This window comes from Macaca nemestrina, chromosome 4 (genome assembly GCF_043159975.1).
Source record: "Macaca nemestrina isolate mMacNem1 chromosome 4, mMacNem.hap1, whole genome shotgun sequence".
Lineage (NCBI taxonomy): Eukaryota > Metazoa > Chordata > Mammalia > Primates > Cercopithecidae > Macaca > Macaca nemestrina.
In genome coordinates, this window is record NC_092128.1 from 100,381,237 (window position 1) to 100,405,533 (window position 24,297).

Consider the following 24,297-nt stretch of genomic DNA (forward strand, 5'->3'; position numbering starts at 1 on the left):
TGGGAGGCGGAGTTTTCAGTAAGCCAAGATTGCACCACTGCACTCCAGCCTGGGCGACAGAGTGAGATACCTGTCAAAAAAAAAAAAAAAAAAAACAATTTACATCTATGCTAATATGGAAAAGTAGGTATAAAATGATGGATTAGAAACAACACACATTTTGTCTGGGCGTGGTGGCTCACGCCTGTAATCCCAGCACTTTGGGAGGCCAAGGCGGGCACATCACGAGGTCAGGAGATCCAGCATCCTGACTAACACGGTGAAACCCCATCTCTACTAAAAATACAAAAAAATTAGCGGGGCATGGTGGCGGGCACCTGTAGTCCCAGCTACCCGGGAGGCTAAGGCAGGAGAATGGCGTGAACCCGGGAGGTGGAGCTTGCAGTGAGCCGAGATGGCGCCACTGCACTCCAGCCTGGGCGACAAAATGAGACTCCGTCTCAAAACAAACCAACAAAAAACATATTTTGTGCATAATGAAATCAACTACTTAATATATGTGATAAATAACAAAGATCAGAAGAGAATTCGATAATGCCGACAAGAACATTTAATATTTCATTAGGGAATTCCTTCTTTAAAGATGCTTAAACGCGTAATAAAAAATAATTCTACCTTTGGTTAAATTTTTTGCATTATTTCCTTCATTTCTCTCTCTCTTTCTGAAGAACAGGTCAATTTAGGAGTAAAATAATCAGGCCGGGCGCGGTGGCTCAAGCCTGTAATCCCAGTACTTTGGGAGGCCGAGGCGGGTGGATCACGAAGTCAGGAAATCGAGACCATCCTGGCTAACATGGTGAAACCCCGTCTCTACTAAAAATACAAAAAACTAGCCGGGCGTGGTGGCGGGCGCCTGTAGTCCCAGCTACTCGGAGGCTGAGGCAGGAGAATGGCGTAAACCCGGGAGGCGGAGCTTGCAGTGAGCCGAGATCGCGCCACTGCACTCCAGCCTGGGTGACACAGCGAGACTCCGTCTCAAAAAAAAAAAAAAAATCACATAAATTTTAATATTTTCTTAAAACTATTTTCTACATTTATGTAGAAAAATAACATGTATACTTACATGTTAAAGGCAAATAATTAATATCTTTAGCATATAAAGAGCTCTTACAGATTACTATGGAAATGATGAATGCAAAGATGGGTACAGGATATGGTTAGATTGAAGAAATACAAATATATTAACCTCACTACAGTTTAATAAGAACAAATTAAAATAATGAAAAACCATTTTTATCTATCAGTTTAGTGCGATACTTTTTAAATGTTGGCTGGAGTATTAGGAACTAGGCACTTACAACTTTTGGTGGAAGCAAAACTTAGTGAAATGCCCTAAGATACAATTTGTCAGTAAAAAACGGACCTAGTTTCACTTCAAGTAATTTTCTTGACGTGGCTTCACTTCAGGTAATTTTTATTTAAGTAACTAATCATAGATATACAGAAATATATAGCTATAGAAGATTAATGAAAGTATTACTTGTAATAATAACCAAAAAGAAAGAAACAAAAAACAACCCATATTTTTTATGATAGGAGATTCAATAATGTATTATATATTCTCTCAATGGTATATGAAGCAGCCATTAAAATCATTCAGAATTATAAAGAAGAAAATGATAAATGTTGGCAAGGATGCAGAGTGATGGAAACTCTCATACACTGCTGGTGGGAGTGTAAATTGATATAAACCCTTTGGAAAACCATTTGACAGCACCTACCACAGTTAAACATGTGCATCTTAGGTAGATATCCAAGAGAAGTGTGTGCCTGCATGACCCAAAAGACATGTTAAGAACGTTTGTAGCAGCATGAATAGCACAAAACTGGAAACAACCCCCCGTGTCCATCAACGGCAGAATGGATTGATAAAATGTGTGTTATGGTCATGCTATAAAGTAATATACAGCAGTGAAAATGAATCAACAATACATGCAACAACATGGAGGAATAGCCACCTGACAGAATACATGCTGTATGATCCCATGTATATAAAGCTCCAAAACAGAAAAAAAATAAACTACGGTGTTTAGGAATGCAAGACAAGCTGGTAGAATTATGAGGAAAACCAAGAAAGGGATCACCGTAAAATCAGGAGATGGCACCCTTTGGGAGGACAGTGGGGGACTCAGGATCAGAAAGGCCCTGGGTGCTTCTAGAGTGCTGGCAAGACTCTAATTCTTGACATAGGTGGCGATGACATACAGTATCACTTTATAGAAACATGTTAAACTACACAAAATTATTTTATGTGCTTTTCTATTTGTGGTACTGGACAATTTAAAAGGTTAAAAGAGAAAAAAAAATCATATCCAAATTGATTTGTAACTTCCAGTGTCATGATTGATTCAGACAAGGATCATCCATGAAAGCTAAAACCAGAGTGAAAGGTTGTAGGGGAAAAAGATGTTCTCAGGGTCAGAAGTATCACCCATAGATGCTTCTTACTGCAAAGGGGAAAACATCTCTTTAAAATGCATCAAACTTACCGTCACGTGTAATGGAATGACCTCCTATCACAAGCCTCTGCTGGATACAAGGAGGCGCACAGAGCGTCACCCTGTGGTAATCTGCCCAGAATGAATGACCTCATGAGCAAGCAATCAGACACATGCAGAATATGGGACCTTCTGCAACAAAAGCTGGCAAACCAGGGACTCTGGGCCACAGCCAGCTCACCACCTGTTTTTTATCATCCTCCAGCTAAAACTGGTTTTTACATTTTCAAATGGCTGGAAAAAAAATTAAAAGGAAAGTAATACTTTGCGACACATGAAAAGTATATGAAATTCACATTTCAATCCATAAATAGTGTTATTGGAGCACAGCCACGCTCATGCATTTTGTCTATGACTGTTTTTATGCTACAGCAGCGAACACCAATTAAGCAAAATGTTATTCCTCAAAGAATTCCATTCTTCTCACTAGTAGGCTTGAATTTTAAAAATTCTCCTCAATTATTATTACTATGTTCTGAGTTTTGTCAGTAAATATTTTGTGGAGGTTTGTTTTCTCTTTTGTTATATGAGTATATACATTGTATTCTAGATTTTTTGCCTTTTGGCCCACATGCCTAAAATATTTACAGCCTGGCCCCTTCCAAGAAAAGTTTACCAACACCTGTCCCGCAGTCAGCTGGGCTCATTCAGCCTCCCATTCCCACTACCCACCACCCACCCACCGCAGTAGCCAGAGATCTTGCACACGCACATCCTCTGCTTCTCCTCTCCGGAACTTCCTGGACCCTGCTGAGCTGTGGCCCACTCCATCCTGCATGGTCTGGCCCCTGCCTGTCTCTAAGACCTCCTCCTGTGCCTCTGTCCTGGAGTCTCCTACTTAAGTCTTCTGCGTAGTCATTGAGAGCCCAGAAAGGCTCTTCCCATTCATCCCAGCTCAGGTGTCCCTTCCTCTTACACTGCTGGCTTTTATATCTGCAAACCCCCTGCTTCAGAGCAGGTAGTAGTTTTTAACTTTTTTAAAAATTTGAGTGGGGTCTATATTTCATGTTTTATGTCACTCATGCCTGGCTCGAAATAAGTACTCAACTCTCTGAATAAATGAATACATGAATGAATGAACAATTATTTGTGTAAATTGGGTTAAGAAATGGAGTTAAAACTTTTTATAATCAGTGTACAGAACTCTAAACATCTATGTTGTGAAAGAAAAAAGTATATTCAAAGGTAGAAAGCATGGTAAGAAAGACTTTGTTTAGGACCGTCATAACAGGTGGATAGGATTTTGCAGTAGGGGAGAGAGATTGGGCTCAACTCCGAATACAACATGGGCAAGAGGGAATATATAGCCCAGGAGCAGGGTGGGGTCAGTAAATATACTAAAAAGAAACATCAGGGCTAAAGGGGATTCTGGGTGAATGGAGCTAACAAGATTCTTACTGAAGACAAGCCTGGGTGATCAGACATACCCTGGGGGTTGGTTAGGGATGAGGCACCTGATTGGATATCAAGGGTGATCACATATCGAGATGGGGCGGTCCTTGCTAAACCGACTTAGCAGGGGGTTTTGTCAAAACTGGATTTTACAAGGGAGTGCACAGGTGGGCCTGGGAGAAGCTTTGGAAGCTTAATTAAATTTTGGTTAGGAGGTCAGGATTCTCTGGTCAAGAGAGCCTTTGTCAGTGTGCATAGACCAGCATGTCAGGTTTTATTATATGTAATCTTTGTAAGATGGGGATCATTTTGTGTGAATGTCTGATCCTCTGTAAGGAAATGCAAACTTCACGCCAGCTCTGGAAGACCTGGGGAGTAGGTTAGGGGGAAATTAGGCTAAACGTTTTTTAGTTTCAGCCTTCTACCTCTCCCCTCACCCCTTCCTGCTCCTCCCCATCTCCATCCCTGATGAGCATCTTTTCTTTTTTCAAGAGTGTGGAACGGAGAGAAGGGCTGATGGGGCCTGCTGAAGCTGTGAAGCAGGCTTAAAGCAAAGCCAGACGGCTCTCTTCGTCTCCTTTCCCTCATTTCTTGCTTCTGGTTCCCCAGTTTTTGAGCTCCTTTGTCTTATCTCTTTAAAATTCAATATTGTCTGGCACAGTGGCTCAAGCCTGTAATCCCAGCACTTTGGGAGGCCAAGGCAGGTAGATCACTTGAGGTCAGGAGTTCGAGACCAGCCTGGCTAACATGGTGAAACCCCATCTCTGCTAAAAAATACAAAAATTAGCCAGGTATGGTGGCGAGTGCCTGTAATCCCAGCTACTTAGGAGGCTGAGGCAGGAGAATCGCTTGAACCCAAGAGGCGGAGGTTGCAGTGAACCAAGATCACACCACTGCACTCCAGCCTGGCTCAAAAAAATAGTAATAAAAAATAAAATCCATTATCAGTGTCAAAATTGCCCACATGGTGTGTTGGTCCACTTAAATTTAAATTATTACTGTTGCTTTACTTATAAGATGTAACCTAAAAATATATCTAAAGGAAATAGAATGGATTTGATATTTGAAATGCGTCAGAATTTTACTGAACTTTTGATTTCAACTGTACTTTGACCCCTTGGTAGATTCCAAGATGAGCAAAGAAGCCCCTCGGGGGCCTGTGATTTCTGTTTTCTTGCCACGGTCCCTAACCATGAGTGGTGCACTCTCCCTACATGTCACCGACCAGCTGAGAAATTCTTTGCAGTTGGGTTGCCCAGGCAAAGCCTGACAGTAGGGTTTATGGCTACAGCATTTGTGTTTATTTATAAAGTAGAATGTGGATTTTTATACCGTTATTTTTTAATGTTGCCATTCAAATTTCTTTCTTTTTTTTTTTTTTTTTTTGAGACGGAGTCTCACGCTGTTGCCCAGGCTGGAGTGCAGTGGCGCGATCTCGGCTCACTGCAAGCTCCGCCTCCTGGGTTCACGCCATTCTCCTGCCTCAGCCTCCTGAGTAGCTAGGACTACAGGTGCCCGCCACCGCGCCCGGCTAATTTTTTGTATTTTTAGTAGAGACGGGGTTTCACTGTGGTCTCGATCTCCTGACCTTGTGATCCACCCGCCTCGGCCTCCCAAAGTGCTGGGATTACAGGCTTGAGCCACCGCGCCCAGCCTCAAGTTTCAATATCCTAAGGAAGAAACAGTTCACCTAGGGCAGGCCATGTCTTACTATTTAAATACAAAGAGGAAACTGGCTTGATAATCACTTTTTACCATGAAAAGCAACGCTCTAAGTAGGAAGACACTTAGGTGCCGTATATTTCTGCCTGCCCGTTCCGGGAGTGATGTTTCATAGGATGCTGAAGGGAGATTACAGTGAGAAGCTTATCGCACCCCTAGTTGTTTTCCTCCCTTGTTCCTGTTTGCCAGAGTCTTTGCTTTCAGGAAATTCGGTGGCATGATTTTTCTCCTTGTAGTCTAAGGATTGCATGATTCCTTGGCAAAGTAGGCTTTCCAGTAGGAAATATAAGCTGTGACATATATTGGAAGGTTTTCCCACCGTCTTTAGCATGCTGGGGTGCATGCGGTGTAGAAAAGCATGCCAATCTGTGAAAGAAAATGGAGTGCTCTCTGAAGTCCCATGAGAGCTTTTTTTGGAATTTTGTGTTTGCTGTTGTTAAAAAAAAAAAAAAAATGCAGGGGCGGAGGGTCGCTAGGTGGAAGAGTGCTTAGTAGAATTGCATATTATGCCATATTCTGGAAAACGTAATTTGCATGTCTGCTGGCGCATTTGGAATAATGAAAGGCTTAAAAATTCTTACACACTGTCACTCACTTAGGTTCCCCTGACACTCTGGTACTTTGATTAGTGTCACTAATGAGGGATTGGGGAAGCTTACCAGGAACTGATAGTGGCCACTGGAATAAGGAGAAGCCTTTTGCATCAGGCCAGGCTGTTAGGATAGTATTGACATTTGATTGCTGCTTAACAGTTTGCAAAATGATACCTCTGTCTTTAAGCAATTTTAAAAACTTGATTTTCCCTCTCTTCTTTGATGGTTAGCACCAGGAGCAGGAACATGGCTTTAGTGAAAAAGGAGCCAGTGTTGGCAGCAGGTTGCCTTGGTCTGGAAGAGAAAGAGGTGTGGCAGGACCTGCCACTCATACTTCCAAAGGGCCATTCAGGATGGTATTTAAATGTGTTTCTTTTTTCACAGCTGTGAGGTGGGAGGGGTGGCAGGAACAAAGAGGAGAGGGCTTGCAGTGGTGTGCAAGAGGCAGTGATTACAGACTCATAATGCCCAGGACTTGGCAAGAAAAGCCTGTGAGTGCTTGTTAAGGGCCTTTGTCGAGTTTCACAGGAGCCTGGAGCATAAGCCAAGCCGCTCGCAGGCGGCATCTGAGCTGAGGGTTACGGCAGGAAGGTGACACGGGGTACAATGCCAAAGGGTGACCCTGGGGTTTGTCTGTGGAGCAATGATTCCTAACTGGAGCTTTCTGTTACACCCAAATCTTCTGGCTCTTTGCCTTGGAAATCTTTTAAGATTCCAGGGTAACTAGTGATGCCTAGAAAACTGCCAGTGAACCATTTCTCCCTCCACCAGGTTTGTCTTTTCATCTGTACACTGCTGTGCTTGCGAAGGCCACCATCGATGGGAGGCTGGGATCTTTGGAGCCCCTTACTTCTTCCGCCAAACTGCTCTTTCCTTCTTTAACCTTTCTTGTCATAGAAGGGGAAAAAAAACTCCACCCACGTCAGGTTGTTGCTGGTGGTTAGATAACCAGCCCTGCCCGGGGTGGAAAAGCTGTCATAAGGTGGAGTGAGGAGGGGTGGCCCATGCTGAGCTCCACATCTGGTGGTGCTGGACTCTGCAACGTGACTTCCTGGCTGCCAAGCCAACACACCACATCTCTGCAGTGGAGGGCTGGCTTGGCAGCCAGGAAGTCATGTTTCCTAGATTGTTTAATAAAAGGACAGGTAACATGAAGTGAGAAAAACAGGATACATGTAGACAGTGTAGTTCCAATTATGTAAAACAAAACTGTGTGCACATGCTCGCCTATGCACTCACATAAAGGCTGTAAAGGACACGGAATACATGTGTCATCACTGGGTATCTGGGGTGGAAAAGGGTTGGGTGATTTTTATTTTCTTTTTTGTATGAATCTGCATCTCCTCAGATGTTTACATGGAACATTTGCTTCTTTTATAATTAGAAGAAAAGGTTTTTAAAAAGGAATGAATTATCACTTACCCATTGGCTGAGTTGGATCCTGTAACAATAATGCTTCATATTAACAGGCATCTACTAAGTAGCTATTGTGCCCCAAGCATTGTGTTAAGCACTTAACATGGATTGTCTAAATTATCTAAATATGTACAACAATCCAATGAGGTAGGTACCAGTAGTGCCATTTTAAGGATGAGAGAACTGAGGCACAGAAAGTGTATTTATGTGCCTGTGTCACACAGCCAGTCGTGGGTGGAGGCTGAATTCCTCCCCTGCCTTTCTGGCCATTGAGCCTAACTGCTGTGTGCTCGACTGCCTCCAGCCGCATGAACAGGTTCAATAAGTGGTACTGATGACTAGGCAGTGAACACTTATGTAGCATTTACTATGACCTTTGCATTGGCCTATGGGCTAGCACATAGTAATTGAGTTATTCTTCACAGTAACCCTTTGAGGCAGGTACTGTTGTTCTCATTTTAAGGATGAGCTAACTGAGGCACTGGGGGCAAGTCACTGGGCAGGGCTATTGTTGGGACTCTGGCAGAACAGCTCCCGGCTGTGCTCTGAAACACTAAGCCAAAAGTCCTTCGATGCAGACCTTCTCAGGGATTACTTATACTTCTCTGAATCTAAAAGCCAGGAAGTCAATGGATTTGGCTCCCCATACCTTGGCCAGAGCTTCCACATTTCTTCTAAGCTGCCTCCTGAGATTGCTGTTTTCTTTCCTTTTTTTTTTTTTTTTTCTCTGTGGTTCCATTGTTTTCCCCACTTGCTTTTTGGTTCTTCTGCCCTTTTAATAGAAAACAAAACAAAACAAAACATATTGCACATTGTCCTCAGAATAAAACTCATGGTTTAGAGAGATGCTGATAGAGAATCGGCATGAAGAAAGAAGATGCAGTGCAAAGGAACTCGGCTTTGTTTTGTCTTGGTTTACAGCCAATGGCAGATGAGCTCAGAAGGACAGGGTCTGCTGCTAGCAGTGCGGGCCACATAGTGGGGACGGTGGGTGCCCCTGTAGCTCAGTGACAGCAGACTGTGTTCTTAACCTTGATCAGGCTATCATGCAAATTTAACTGAGCTTTGGCCACACAAAATTACGAAGTGTCTGCCTCTGAAGAGTTTAGAACCTGAATCCAGAGAAACCAGGGCGTGACATTGGTCACTGCTTGGTCATGAAAAAGATGAGCATAGAATTGGCTTCTTATTCCTAGACTAAAACTTTGTACCATATGTTGCCTCTTCATTAAGTATTTCCTGAATATGGGATCCTGAAGTCTCATGTTTAAAGAGCCCTCTTGCCCTCTGAATTAGTCACCTTTCATCCCTAAGCTTGCTTCTCTGCATATCAGACATTAGATGTGCCTAGGTAATGTTGTGAGCTCTCTCCTAAACAGACCAGAGTCGGGTGAGGGATGAGGGAGGATCTTGGGGCCAATGTCACAAAGCAGCTAATGAGAGATCTGAAGACAGAGAGTCTGTGCCTAGCTCAGTCCGAAGGACGTAGTAGGGACTCAGTTCCTAGCCTTTCTTCCTGATCTAGTGAGTTTAGTGCAGACATTGTAACTCACCAGGCAAACCCGTTATGAGCTAACCAACCACGATTTTCCATTTGCTGTGAGATTAAGCTTTGAAAGCCAGAACGACATTCTGTGTTGTGTTGTATGAGAACACCATCAACATTGGACCTGGCTGTGATATGAAAGTTATTTTTTAAAGAAAAAATAAAATTATAAAAGAACACACTCAATGCATTCAAATTTTAGTAAGAATATATATATATATATAATATATATATATATATATATTTTTTGAGACGGAGTCTCGCTCTGTCGCCCAGGCTGGAGTGCAGTGGCCGGATCTCAGCTCACTGCAAGCTCCGCCTCCCGGGTTTACGCCATTCTCCTGCCTCAGCCTCCCGAGTAGTTGGGACTACAGGCGCCCGCCACCTCGCCCGGCTAGTTTTTTTTTTTTGTATTTTTTTTTAGTAGAGACGGGGTTTCACGATGTTAGCCAGGATGGTCTCGATCTCCTGACCTTGTGATCCGCCCGTCTCGGCCTCCCAAAGTGCTGGGATTACAGGCTTGAGCCACCGCGCCCGGCCTAGTAAGAATATTTTATAAAGCAAATGCAGTTATATCAGAAGTAACAAATACAGGAACAGCAAAATTTTAATACTTGGGTATTATTTTAAAAGCCATAAAGTATCTTTTGGCACAGCCTTTCTCATTCCAACTCATTGTTTTCAAAGAGAAGAGATCCTGTGCCTTTTTCTTTGCACGAAGACTTTTTTTAAATTCACAGAAAGGAATACAGTGTACCCACTTTGTACATGCTAGCAATAGATTTCCATTTTAATAAGGTCTGTTCACAATAGAGGACTTTGAATGTGTTTTCAAGTTGATTAAAGCAGGATTCCACCTGTACCACATAGAGTATTTAAAACAAAAAGGTAGCCAGGCACGTTGGCTCATGCCTGTAATCCCAACATTTTGGGAGGCCCAGGCAGGTGGATCACCTGAGGTCAGGAGTTTGAGACCAGCCTGGCCAGTATGGTGAAACCCCATCTCTACCAAAAATACAAGAATTTGTGGGGCATGGTGGCGCGCACCTGCAATCCCAGCTACTCGGGAGGCTGAGGCAGGAGAATTGCACTAAGCTGTCATAGTAAGGATCATGTAATGTTGCAGCCTGGTGTGTTTAAAACAAAACACGTGGATTTAGAGTCATACACCTTGGAAGCGGAATTTTAGCTGTGCCATTTCCTAGCCATAGGATGTCAAGCAAATTACTTAATAACTCTAAGCCTCGGTTTCCTCGTTTGTGAATGAGACTAGTAATTGCCACTTCCTAGAGTACACTGCTCCTAGAATGGAAACTTCATAGAGGGATTATTTTTGTCTATTTTGCTCACAATGCATCTTTAATGCCCTGAGCAGGAGTATAGCAGGCATAGAGTTATTGTGAGGACCCCATAAGATAGCAGTAGCAGCTGTTGCTTGCCAAGAGCCTCCTTAGTAGATAGTACCTACTTTCATTTTGGGGACTGGAAAACAACTGGATAAATAACCAGATCTTGGACTGACACGTTCAGGTCAAAAGTCCTTGTGGTCTGTACAGGGCAGGAGGTCAGACACTAGAAGCCAAGATCAAAATTGAGAACCTGAGTTATCCACGTGGAAAGTCAGGCCAGCAGTCTGAAAAGAGCCCAAAAATAGGTGGTGTGAGACCAAGGGAAAGTTTTTCCTTTGCCCTCTGAAGGTTTGTTAAAAATCACTGAAAAGAGGTCAATTAATAGGAGAAAAGGCATATCAATTTTATTAATGTGTACCTGGGAGTCTTCGGAATAAAGACCCAACGATGTAGTGAAAAATTATCTGTTTTTATGTTTAGGTTGAACAGCCTATTGACAGCTGTGTGGAGATATGGTTAGACAAAGAGGATAGCTCCAATGCTAACAGATTGAACAGGGGAAACCCAGCAAGGCGTGACTGTCTAGACTCTTTCGGCCTCCCTGAGCTGCGTTCCTTCCTTCTGGGTGTGGGACAAGACCCTCTCTGGAATGAGGTCTTATGACCTACAATCAAACAAAATAGGTCAGATAGTTTATTTATGGCCAGTTTTTACACTGAAGGTGGTGGAGAGTTAGAGTAGTATTTTTAGATTTATGGCTGGCTTTGGGGAAAAGGGGCTCTGGTTTCTATGACCCAACTTGGGGAAGAGGGGTTCTAGTTTCTGTGGTTAGCCTTGGGGGAGAGTGGGACTGAGCGACAAGAGGGCAGGTGAAGGTCAGAGGAAAACCTTTGCCTCAGAGGCTGCTTCTGAGGCTTTCATTTTGGGGGATTGTTTTGATTCCAAGCAGTGTGCAGATGTTACCATTTCTAGGTCATCTGGGGTTCCAAGTCCATGGGGCCAGTACTTGCTCCTGCAGCATGATTCTGAGGAGTGGAATGGTTTGTCTTCTCTCCTCTTTTGCTGAGTTGAGTAGACCTGGGCCCACGGGTGTAGCAGGAGGTACCTGGAAGCAGCCACAGATTAGACCTACATGAGTGCAGCTGTAGGACTGTGACTGCTAAAGCTAGCAACAAACACACAAAGATGCGGGGGCATCCTGAGCATCCATTCCAGTGAGATGGCAGTTCCATTCAAACATTTTAAACATTTGGAGGGGACTTTGTTTTCTCAGCTGCCATTTGGTTCATCATTTCACAAGCAGCTTCACCAATAGCAGAGCAAGAGGGAAGGGAGGGACATGTATTTCCCTAGAAGGTTTAATTGTGATGCTCGTGCAAGAATTCTGGATCACCTGGCCCCAACCCCCTCTCCAAAGCAGAGAAAGAAGTTCTTTAGGCCTTGTGGCAGCTTTGGGATGCTGAGATTCTAGTGCTGTGGATTGGTCTTTCTCTACCTGAGCCAAACGTTCATTTAAAACTCTACTGTCCAGGGAAATTTGAACACTGATGGGATATTGGTTTATATAAAGGAATTGTAGATAATTTTATAGCTAATTTTATTTAATAATATGCTTGTTATATTTCAAGAGCTCTTTTCTTCTATAGCTGTACACTTAAATATTTATGGGTGATTTCATACAATGTTGGATATGTTTTTAATAAACAGGGATTTGGAGGGGGAACGTGGGTTGTGGAAAGACATACCAAGATGGGCTGGAGATGATAATTGTTGAAGTTGGATGATGAATCCTGGGGGCTCAACTGTACTACTCCCATCATGTATGCTAACAATGTTTCATAGTAAAAAACTTTAGTGGACATCAACAACCTCACATTTAGTGCAAAATATAAGTGATTTGGCAGGACCAAGGAAGGAGTTATGTAGCATGCTTTCACTAATTCAGGTGGGCATTTGAGATCAAATGTTATATGCTTTTTAATTTTAAAAAATAAAAGTTCATAAGTCATCTGCTTGAAATTCTGTGTGTCACTGTGATTTATTCCCCTTATCTTGACCCCAACCTAGCCCAATCTGGCTCCTGTTTTTCTAGGGATTAACATTAAGGTTTTATTGTTTTGTTTTGTTTTTAAGCTCTCCTGCCCTAATCATTGAGTTGACATATGCAATGGTTTGGGTCTTTTCTCCTAAGAACGGAAATGGATACAAACAACAGGAATGTCAGAGAAGCTGTGGGACTCGCCATCATAATCTTCCTTGCTACTTTTTATGTAAATAAACCACAGACCAAATGGGAACACCAGATATCAAACAATATTTTGTGAAACTGTTGCATTTACTGTTCTCTGCCCTGGTACAAGGACATCTATCACTAGCTGGTGTTTTCTCCTACAAAGCACAGAGGACATTGGGGCAATTATCGAATCAAAAGTTGCCAGTTGGCAACTCTTCTTGATGCCAAGGTCACCAGATATGGAAGAATTTTCACCTTCAGTGTTCTGTAGTCTGACTAAATGCCTCTCGTGACTGTATTGTTGAAGAATTTCAGAAGGTAGTGAGGGGGAAGGAGCCTTAAAGCCAACTCTAAGAGAAAAGCCTCTGGTCATAGAGACAGCATACAAAGTGTGTGTTGCGGCTTTAAAAAAACAAATTTGTGTGTGTATGTACACGCATGTGTGTGTATTTCTTTATATATACATATTTGTTAAAGACCATCATCTGAACTATTAAGAGACAAAGGGAAAAGCGGTCTTTGGTTGTGCTAAACCTTAGCATAGGTCAATGTGTGTTCTAGAACAGAAACATGTCAGATGATGGAGTTTTCTAGGAAATAAAATCTAAGACAGGGGTGGAATAATTATTTAAGGGCTTAGCATCATCAGAGCAATCGTTTGTATTTTCTTCTGAGTTGCTTTTGGGGGTTGATTTTTGTCAGAGGGAAGGGTATGTCTTTAGGGATAAAAGAATAATTGGAAATTTAAAATGTCTCAAGACTCGTTCATATGCCTTTTGGGTCATCAGAAACCATGTCTGTTTACTAATGCTTGCTCAGATAGTTACATTTAAAAGGAGCATGTTTTCCCATGAATGTGAAACTCCATTTCATGAAGAGGCACCATGCTTGTTCCCCATAACTTCATCTAGCTTTTATTCTAAAAAAGTACATTTTTATTAATAGGTAATTCCTAAAAGGAAAAACCAAATGCAATGGTTGATGTAAAATTAGAGAGACTGACTTTGGAGTATAAAGGATAATGGAAGAAAGTTCAGGAGCCATGACTTTGGAGTATGAAGGAAAACGGAAGAGGCAGTTTAGGAGTCTTGAATTAGGAGTTTGAAGGAGAATGGAAGAGAAGGTTTAGGAGCCAAACTCCAGGGCCTCTCCTGAGCTGGAAGAACACAGCAGGTCTGGTTCTTTGTGGTTATACAGGGCAGGGCAGCGCCCCATCAGTGATTCAAGATGCCACAACCTGGGTACCCGGGGACTTCTTCAGACCTCACAGGCCACCACAGAGATTCAGACTCACACAGGAGAACATGCCACCCCTGCTCACCCCATTGAGAACCGCTACAGAAAGTGAGGATTGAAATAGGGACAATGGAGACTCACCAATAAACATGATTCCAAGGGGCCAGAGAGCACCATGCCCTACCTGGCACACGCTCACCTTCCCCATGTGTTGGAGGGATGCCTGAGCTGGAAAGAAAAGGCCACAGGCCTGTGTGTCAGGTGGACCTGGCTCCCGAGTTTAGTCATCTCTGATATCTGGGCCAATTCCTTTGAACCTCACTTTCCTCATCTGTGAAATGGAAATAATAATACCTTTATGGGGTTGTAAAGGAATTCACTGCAATGATGCTTTAAAGCATCAGCGCAGATCCTGGAACATACTAAGTGTTCAGTTATATCAGTGGCAGTCCCCTCTCCCACAGTCCCCGACATCTTGGGATGGGGTTCAGTCTCACTGAGTTTCGCACTGTCCTCTCTGGAAATACAGCAAACCCTCCCGTGTCATATTATACTCCTGCCAGGCCAACCTTGTTGGCCATGTCACCTTCTCCTTCTGTGCCAGGAGAGACTGTCCTCAGGAGGGTACTGAAACTGGAGGTGGGGGATGGAGATTGAACCCCTCTTTTCCCAGGGCTCTGCAGAGCAGAATGTGAAGCTCACTTCCTGGGGTCTGCGATGTTCTCCTTGGCTCGGCCACAAGCAAAGTCACACATCAGCTTCTCTTTACATTATTGGGGTTGTCACTTTTTAGCCCACCTTCTCTTCTTTTTTTGACCAAATCTTTTCGATAGAATCATCAAATCCTGACCCTCATCTGGGAAAAACCCTGGCTGCTCCTCCTCACCAGGGTCATGCAAGACCACTCCCTCCTCACCATTGACTTACGTTCAAAGTAACAATATACTTTTGTGTTCCAGGCACACAAAATTTCCAAACAGGCTTGGCCTGTTTGGCTTAGATAAAAGCAATTGTCAAGCAGTGGACCTGGAAGGCTCGGTGGACTTTATGAAGTTCAATGTCGTTCCTTCCTGCTGCATGCTGGCACTGATGGTGAGGGCTATTGGCAAGACCAGCTACAGGGCCGCATGCTGGTGCAGGCTGGGCTGACTGGACGGGTGCCCTGAGAGCTGAGCTTCTTTCACATCTGCCTCATCAATGCCCTCTGGGTAACCTTGGATTTCTGTGCCTTTCACCCTTCAGGCCCCACAGTGGGGAAAGTCCTATAGGGAGAGGTTTGAGCGTGCTATTGATTTTCTTTTTTGCTTCATGTTGCTTTTGTTTCATTTTAAGTGTTGCTAGGCAATGCCTGAAGAGAAACGCTCCTCTAAAACTTATTTTATTTTAATTTTTACTTGTTTTAATTTTTTAATTTTTAATTTTTAATTTTTGAGATGAGAGTCTTGCTCTGTTACCCAGGCTGCAGTACAGTGGTACAATCATGGGTCACTGCAGCCTCCAACTACTGGACTCAAGCAGCCCTCCTGCCTCAGTCTCCCAAATAGCTGAGACTACAGGCATACAACACCTTGCCTAGCTAGTTTATTTTTTATTTATTTTTTATTTATTTTGTAGAGACAGGGTCTTGCTTTGTTGTCCAGGCTGGTCTCAAACTCCTGGCATCAAGCAATCCTCCTGCCTTGGCCTCCCAAAGTATAGGCGTGAACCACCATGCCCAGCCTAAAGCTTTAAACATGTTCTTCAAAGGCTGGGTTCTCAAGTGTAAAACAGGGAAAGGCTGGCCAAAAGTGGAAGGTGCCATGACCATACCACATCAGATTCCTAAGGAGGATAGAAGGAACAAAATGAGATTTCATAGGAAAACTCTTTAAAATACAAAATCGTGTACACCCTTGTTCGTAGGTGAAATGACCTGAAATATGGCAGCTATATTAGGACATATTATTCTTGCTTTAACAAGAGCCAGACACCAAGAGAATCAAGACCAACAAGAATCATCGTACCATTCAATTCCCTGATTCACTGCTTTGACACCTGGAGCAGTAGCCCTAGGGCCACCCAACCCGCTGGAACTTCTTGCATGCTGTCCCCTTCCCAAGAAACAGGTTCATTTCGCTAAACTTCTTGTTCTCTTTGCTGCCAAATGTAGTTGCCCCCTACCTTGAACTCAGGATTTCTGACATAGACCCAGTGATGATGGCTGAGTTTCAGGTTGGGAGGACAAGTTTAGAAAAAAGAAGGAGTGTGTGTCCAAAGTCACTTATTGACAGGGAGACTTTTCCACAACAATTATAATCATACCTTCCTGTTCTTACTCATAATAGTAATCCTCTAACATTTTGTTGTCAGCAGTGTGACAAATTAAAGGATATCTCCCCATAGAATATCACTGGATCTTTCAACACCTTCATGAGATAGGTAAGGTCTAATATTGGGGTCCCCTAAAATTAGATTCTGAGACAAGACTCTGGGGGCAAGTAGTTTGTTTGGGAGGTGATTCCTGGATGTCCTGATAAGAGAGTGAGGAAGTGAAATAGAAGAGGGAGGAAAACCAGTAATGGGTGTACGGGGAACTGGGGCTGCACCCCTGAGAGACTGCAGAGCCTGCCTCAAGTCGTTCTACCAACTCTTGTGACTCTCAGGCACTTTCCCCATCTGTCCTGCAGGGGTGTGCATTCTCCTCTAGGAGTTCCCCTGGTGGAGTCCAATGGCCAGCTAGCCCAGAGGGGAGCTGAAGTCATCCTCTGGAATAGGCTGAGCAGGTGTGCATGGGAGACCCACAGCATCTGCTATGGCTATGCTTCTCACAGGGACAGGTTCACAGGGGAAGAAACAGGCATAGTGAGGTCCAGTGCTTGCTCAGAGTCCACAGGACTCCATCCCCTGCCCTCTTTCCCCTCCACCACAGTGCATCCCCTAAAGCCCCAGGGCAGCCAGTATTAGGAAACTAGCAACAGGGCCAGTAGCAATGGCCTTCTCTGACAGTGTTTCTCACACAGGGGCCCTGCATGGCTGGTGTAGCCGCTTCTTTTAGAGGCTCTTTTAGAGCATGGTGATTAAGATTCCTGAGTCAGACCCCTGTGTTCCCATCCCAGAAGTTCTGTGGCCTTGGTTGAGCAAATTACTTAAATCTTCTGTGCCCTAGTTTCATTCTCTATTAAAATACTACCTATCTCATTATGGCTGATGTGAAGACTAATTTAATTAATACATATAAAGAGCTTAGTAGAGAATAAGGACCATCCAAGTGTTCACTGGTGGTGGTATGGTTGGGCATAGCGATGCTGTTTTTTCCTTTACTACTGTTTTCCTGGCTTTGGAATTAATGTGAACCGGTAAAACAAAAGCTCGCATTTCATTGCAGCGTTTATGTCTGATAGGGATCTCACGAAGTTTAAACACCATTACACTTCAGACGATTTATTTATCACCTGTCTTCACTGCACGCTGGTAAACTCCCTAAGGAAGGGGACTGCACTTGCCGTGCCCTTCCCGGCATCAGCAGCATGAATCAGTGAGGCACCCGGTCTTTGGAGCTGCTCAGGAAATACGCACTCAGTGAGAAGAGCACATCCTTTCATGGGTTCACCGGTGACACCAAAGCTCATGTTACACAGCCGAGCCACCTGCTGCTGCTGGCATTAATGTAAGAAGAATTTAAAAGGTTGCACAAAAGATGCACTTCTCCCAGAATTTTCTCTGTATTTATAGAATGCTATTATAAGGCCCTCAAAAGCATTTTCAGCTGTGGCTTGATTCTTTAATCCCAAGTAGGATGAAATTGAAAGCTAAAATATGGAGTGTGGCATTTTGATATGCACTATTAGCATCCACCACTGATGATCAGTATTAATGTTTTATTATGGATAGCAGTATATGCCAGCAGGTGGACTACAGTTAACACTTGTTTGACTTTGACACACTCTTAAAATGGGTCAGAGCCAAATTGAGAAGTCCTATTTAACAGATGATGAACTCCCTTCCACTGAGTTGTACAGACTCCCCTGCAGCAGAAGTTACCTGGGTCAGGTCGCTTGTTCACAATTACCACATTTCTTTGATAAATGTCAGAGGCACCCCGTAGAGGGAGGTGGGTGATGGCTCCGCAGCCTGTGACTTGGTCGTAGACTCAGCTTCTTGTGGACTGAATTCTGTCTCTCTGGCCAAATTCCAGTGTTGAAATCCTAACCCCCAGTGCCTCAGAATGTATTTGGAGAGAGGACCTTTAAAAATTAAGATTTATTATTATTATTATTATTATTATACTTTGAGTTCTAGGGTACATGTGCATAACGTGCAGGTTTGTTACATATGTATACTTGTGCCATGTTGGTGTGCTGCACTCATCAACTCGTCAGCACCCATCAACTCGTCATTTACATCAGGTATAACTCCCAATGCAATCCCTCCCCCCTCCCCCCCCCACCCATGTTAGGCCCCGTGTGTGATGTTCCCCTTCCTGGTAATTAAGATAAAGTGAAGTCGTATTCACAATTAGCAAGGACATGGAATCAGTTCAAATGCCCATCAGTGATAGAGAGGATAAAGAAAATGTGGTACATATACACCATGAAATACTACACAGCCATAAAAAGAAATGAGATTATGTCTTTTGTAGGGACATGGATGGAGCTGGAAGCCATTATCCTCAGCAAACTAATGCAGAAACAGAAAACCAAAAACCTCATGTTCTCACTTATTAAGTGGGAGCTGAACAACGAGAATTATTAAGTGGGAGCTGAACAACGAGAACACATGGACACAGGGAGGGGAACACACACACTGGGGCCTGTCAGGGGTAGGTGGGAGGAGGGAGGGTATTAGGAAAAACAGCTAATGCATGCTGGGCTTAATACCTAGGTGATGAGTTGATAGGTGCAGCAAACCACCGTGGCACACATTTATGTATGTAACAAACCTACACATCCCGCACATGTACCCCAAAACTAAAAATAAAAAAACTTAGTTAATTAAATAAAAATAAAAAAAATAGAAGATAAAGTAAAGTCATATGGATGGGACCTAATCCAATACATCTGGTGTGCTTATAACAAGAGGGAAATAAGACAAAGACACACATACAGGAAAGACCATGTGAAGACACAGGGAAAAGACAGCTATCTTCTCAAGGGGAGAGGCTCTCAGAAGAAACCAGCCAGCCAACACCTTGATCTTGACCTTCTAACCTCCAGAACTCTGAAAAAATAAGTGTCTGTGGTTTAAGCCACTCAGTCTTTGTACTTTGTTCTGTCAGCCCTAACAAACTAATGCACAGTGTCTTTCTTAACAAGCGTGTGCAGAAACCACCTGAGGCTCCCTCAGCTCTATGAAGTCCCAGCTTCCGTCCTCTGAGATGCTGCCGTTAACCTGAGGAAAGGCTTTTAGGGGTAAACCTATTTCTCTTGAGGCAGAATTCAGCGTTCCTGGATAGAATCTGCACTTGGATCTTCACCCCATGCTCATACATGAATGTGAATGCACTTTCTTTCCCCCAAGTGTCTGTGCTGTTTTGTTTTGGTCGTCCTTGCTTTGTTTTGTCTTGTTCTGTCTACTGTTTAGAAAAAATGCAGAATCTCTGATTAGAAGGAGCCTTTTAGGGCTTTGCTTCTAATGACATAAATTGCTGAGTGTGCTGCAGTAGCAACGCATTTAGAATCGATAGACAGATAACTGCTATTTCTAGAAGCTTATATGGAGAATTGTGTCAATTCCTTGCAACCTTGGATGGTCTCGGCATTCATTATAGGACAGTCTTTCAGTAATCACAAAGGAAATTGTCCCTCTCGCATGCCATGCAGCAGCTGTTGGCTCCCTTTTGGGGGCCACTGTTGTTCTCATTGATTCGTACTGGAGTGATGGGGCTCAGTTATGGCTGGAGTGGACGAGCAGACCCAGTGTTAGCCTCAGGGGGTCTTAGTGTAGGCTAATAGTTGCAAATATGTACCAAAGAAACCACAAGAAGTGAATGTTAACCCACCTTTTACAAATCATTTCACTCCTGCCCTTTCTTTGTCTCCATTTTTTCTCACTCTACTATCCCTTTATTACTTTGTTTCTGTTGCCCGAGTGAGCAAATCAAAGTACAGGACACCCTGTTAAACTTGAATTTCAATTAAACGACATATAATTGTTTTCGTATAAGTGTGTAGCAAACTCACACTAAGTCAGTTATTTGTTGTTTATCTGAAATTCAGATTTAACTGTGAATTCTGTATTTTATCTGGCAACTCTATGTCTCTCAACATGACTTTTGTGTGTTTCTTAGATATGTATGTATATACGTAGATAGGACTATAGACAGAGACATAGCTGTCTGCTTCACAGACTGCTATTCTCTCCTTTTCCATTGTAAACCTACCCCACCCTACATATCTCCCACCTTTATTCATATGTATAGGGGTTTTTATACATAGCTTTTCTTCTTCCTTTGTTCATGCCTTTGCATTCTGTTCCCTGTCGTATATCTCCCTAATCTATCCTTAAAAACTATGGTATTTCCTCCTAAATATTGGTCATATGTAGTAAGTACTTTAAGTTTCCTTCTTACTTTAAAATTCTGAGAAGTAAAAATCTTTAGGCCAGGCACAGTGTCTCACACCTGTAATCCCAGCACTTTGGGAAACCAAGGCTGGAGGATTGCTTGAGCCCAGGAGTTCGAGAATAGCATGAGCAACAAAATGAGATATGGTCTCTACAAAAATTTAAAATAAAAAAAAAAAATTAGCTGAGCATGGAGGCATGGTGTCTGTTGTCCCAGCTACACAGGAGTCTAAAGCAGGAGGATTGCTTGAGCCCAAGATTGCTTGAGCCTACCGTAAGCTGTGATCTTGCCACTGCACACTAGCCTGGGCGACAGAATGAGACCCTGTCTCAAAAGAAAGACCAAAAAAAACTTTCCAGTTATCTCTTTAAAAACCGAACTTGCATTTTATTATCATTCTTATTTATTTGTTTTTATTGATTTTACCTTGTCAGATCAATGACTCTTCATCAAAAATGGGATGATACCCTTAGAGAGAAGGTTGGTGGGGTAGAATACATGTCATGTAAGAACCTTCTGGGCAACATGGAAACTTTAAGGAGTAAATATTTTTTCACTCTTGTCATATTTTATTAGCAAATCTCAAAATCCATCAGTCAATAGGCACAAGTTACTCTAATGTCTACTTTTTGCAAATCACTATGCTAAGCTGTGGGAGACCCAAATCAGTGGAGCCTTATTTGTCTCCGCCCTCAGATAAGACATATGAAGAGATAATAGGAAGTAATATATATTCACTGTAGCAAAGAATGTAGGCTTGGGGGAACTGGGTGATAAGAGACCTTGGTGATTAAGGGATCGGGTGAAAATGGCTGCCCTCCTCACCAGCGTGAAGCACAGAGCAGACAGTGCTGGGGCGCTCACTGGGCACTCACACACCTCCCTCACCTTGCACCCTAACCACCTCCCTCACCTCACCTTGTCCCCAACCTGCAACGTAGGGTAGTTAAACTTTGCTCCCCCATAATCTGGCATTTCAGAAGATAAACTAAGTAATTTCTCTTAAAAAGAATCGTGGTAATATGTCCCTGATTCTTTTGGAAAATATAAATCGATGAATTTATTTTTCTTGATTTTTAGTAGATTATGCCCCAACTCATTCCACAAAAAGTTGAGACAGTGATTTTAAAAATTCTCCTGCAGAGTTTTCCTACACCCTTTCCATAGTACTTGGCTTCTACAGATTTTTTTTTTCTACAGATTTATTTTTTGACAAAATAAACCAGAAAGCTCAGTGCAGGTGTCCACCATTTCAAGGAAAAGACACACTTTTCAGAGCTCTGCTTCCTGTGGCCCAGGTGCTGTTGGACGTTGGTGTTACCTGGGGTTTCCACATTCTCCCACCTTCTACCCAGTGACTTCTCCCAGGGACGCTGGTGACTGTGGAGCTTTAATAGTATGATTTTCTGTAAACTATTCTGTGTAAATACTGAATATATCTCTGTGTGTATATGTGATTTAATTTTTAAATGGACTTTTTTAGAGCGTTTTAGGTTCATAGCAAAATTGAGCAAAAAGTACAGAGAGTTCCTGTACACCCACTGCCCCCACACATACACAGCCTCTCCCACTGTGCACATCAAGACTTACATTCTGTATTTTTTAAAGATTCATCATCTTTAAAACTCTCCTTTTCATGGTTGTTGCAGCATGAACCTATTGTTACTCAAAATGAACAGAGTGAGTACCAGAGATTATTGGCATTTTAATGTGATTTCTTTACAATGTTTACGTATTAATTTTTATGGTGTCTTACAGTCACATTACATAGCCATATTTTCTCATATTACATAGCCATATTTTCTGCCAGTACAAGTATTTTTGGTTCTTAAAGTGAAATGGAATATACTAGAGATCAGAATAGTAGCTGACACATCAAAGGCAGTTGATGATGTTTGTTAAACTACATTGATATTCTATTCCAGAGAGTCTTATGACTTCCAGATGCTTCGTGATCTTTAAATGGCTTCTCCCCTCACCCCACCCTCAACAAGGCTGTAGCCTCTTCCATAGGGTGTGGGTTAACTTCACTGAAACACCAAGGAGGCAGAGACTCATCAGCACAAAAGAAGGACAGTACATAGGGATATATCTTAGGTTCAGAGCAATGGTTACATCAGCCCACACCACTCTCATTACATATAGCCTCAATCAGCAGGCCTAATTTTAGGAGGTGCAAGACAAAAATACAGTCGAGAGAAGTGAACTAAAAATATACCCCCCTTATTCTGTTACAATGTACTTCCTCCGATAGCTGGTCTGTTCCATTAAGCAAAATTCTCTGCCTGTCATAATTGCCATAAAGACTTTTCGATGATGATTAAGAACAATGAAAGCCTACATTTTTATTTTGATTCATTGCAGCTGTCATGACCTTCCACTTATTTCTGCTCCTTTTTAGAATTGCTGGCATTCACTTAAACAGATGCTACTGTATTTTTCAGGGAGAGTTTGAGGTGGCCCCATTTTATTAATATACAAAGAGTGTCATTAAGGAGGGTATATTGTATGAGTCACACGTCAATTATACCAGCGGGCCCCTTCTGTGATTCTCATGACAAAAATACTTGTTTTTATTTTCAATTCCCACTGTATTTTTCACATTGAAGAACCTATTTTATTTTAATGAAGTTTTAAGAGAGCTTATTATGTTTAAGACATTATGCTCAGTACTGGCAAGGTTGATTGAGACAAAATTCCTGCCTCAAGGAACTTACTTGGGGAAGACAGATACATGTCAAGATGTGAAACTAAGATGTCTGCAGCTGGCACTTCTATGGGGAGCTGTCTTTGGGGAAATATCTTCATGAACTATGGGGGTAGGGCTGGAACTTGAGGGCAGGAACAAGGTAGTGGTAAGAATGGATAAAGCACACCACTTGAGACAAGGGGAAGAATTTGCTCCACGCATAAGAGGCTGGGCAGAGGGAGAAGATGGTTGAGCAGGGAGCTGAGAGAGAAGATCCAGAACACTGGTTTGAGGTTCAGGAGTAAAGGATCGCTGGACCAGGTGATGTTCCATGTTGGGAAGATCAAAGGCCATTTGAGGGCCAGGGATGCCCGGTGCCCAGTGTGAGGGTATTGATGAGGCTTGGGAGGGAGAGCCTTTGTGTTCTCTAACACATTTCCATAACATCTACTGTGCTTATCAGGAATGTTTTATGTGAGTGTTTTGGGGTTTCTTTGCTTTATTTGGGTGTGGGGACTATCCCAGAAGGTTCTGAGCTGCATTTCTGAGGCATGAGGAATACAGCAGAGACAGGATGTATGAAAGTGGGAACCTGGAAGCAAATATGACCCTGAGACACAAGCTCCCCTGAAACTGCAGAAGTCTTTGGCAGGCGTTGTACTTCCTGAGGGCGTCAAGCAGGAGGTCTGAGCCAGTTTCCTCTCAGTCTCAAGGACTCGGGAAGCCCCAGCTGATATCTGCTTGTCTGGGTTAAACTGTTAAAATGCACGGCCATTTTACATAAGTTTATAAGAGTGGAAATGCACAGAAGGGAATAGTTAATTCTGACTCAGATTAATTTAGGGCTCCCTGAGAGAGCCTTTGTAGCTGGGCCTTGGAAGCTGAGTGTGATTTCAATAAACAGAATTGGAGAAGGCTGTGTCAGGTAGAGGGAATGCCTGAGAATTGGCCTTGAGAAACCAACTGTGTGGACAGGACAGACACCAACTGTATAGGCATGTGTGGTTGGCATCTATAGTGTGTAGGTGGGTAGAAACATGGACTGTGGTTGGATTCTGGAAGGCCTTCAGCTCCATGCTTAG

General features: G+C 42.9%; 1 protein-coding gene across 2 annotated transcripts in view; it reads left to right on the forward strand.

Moving 5' to 3' along the window:
- The window catches only part of LOC105475930 (WAS/WASL interacting protein family member 3), a 110,206-nt gene that overhangs the window by 31,073 nt on the left and 54,836 nt on the right, over positions 1-24,297 (forward strand). The window lies entirely within an intron of this gene.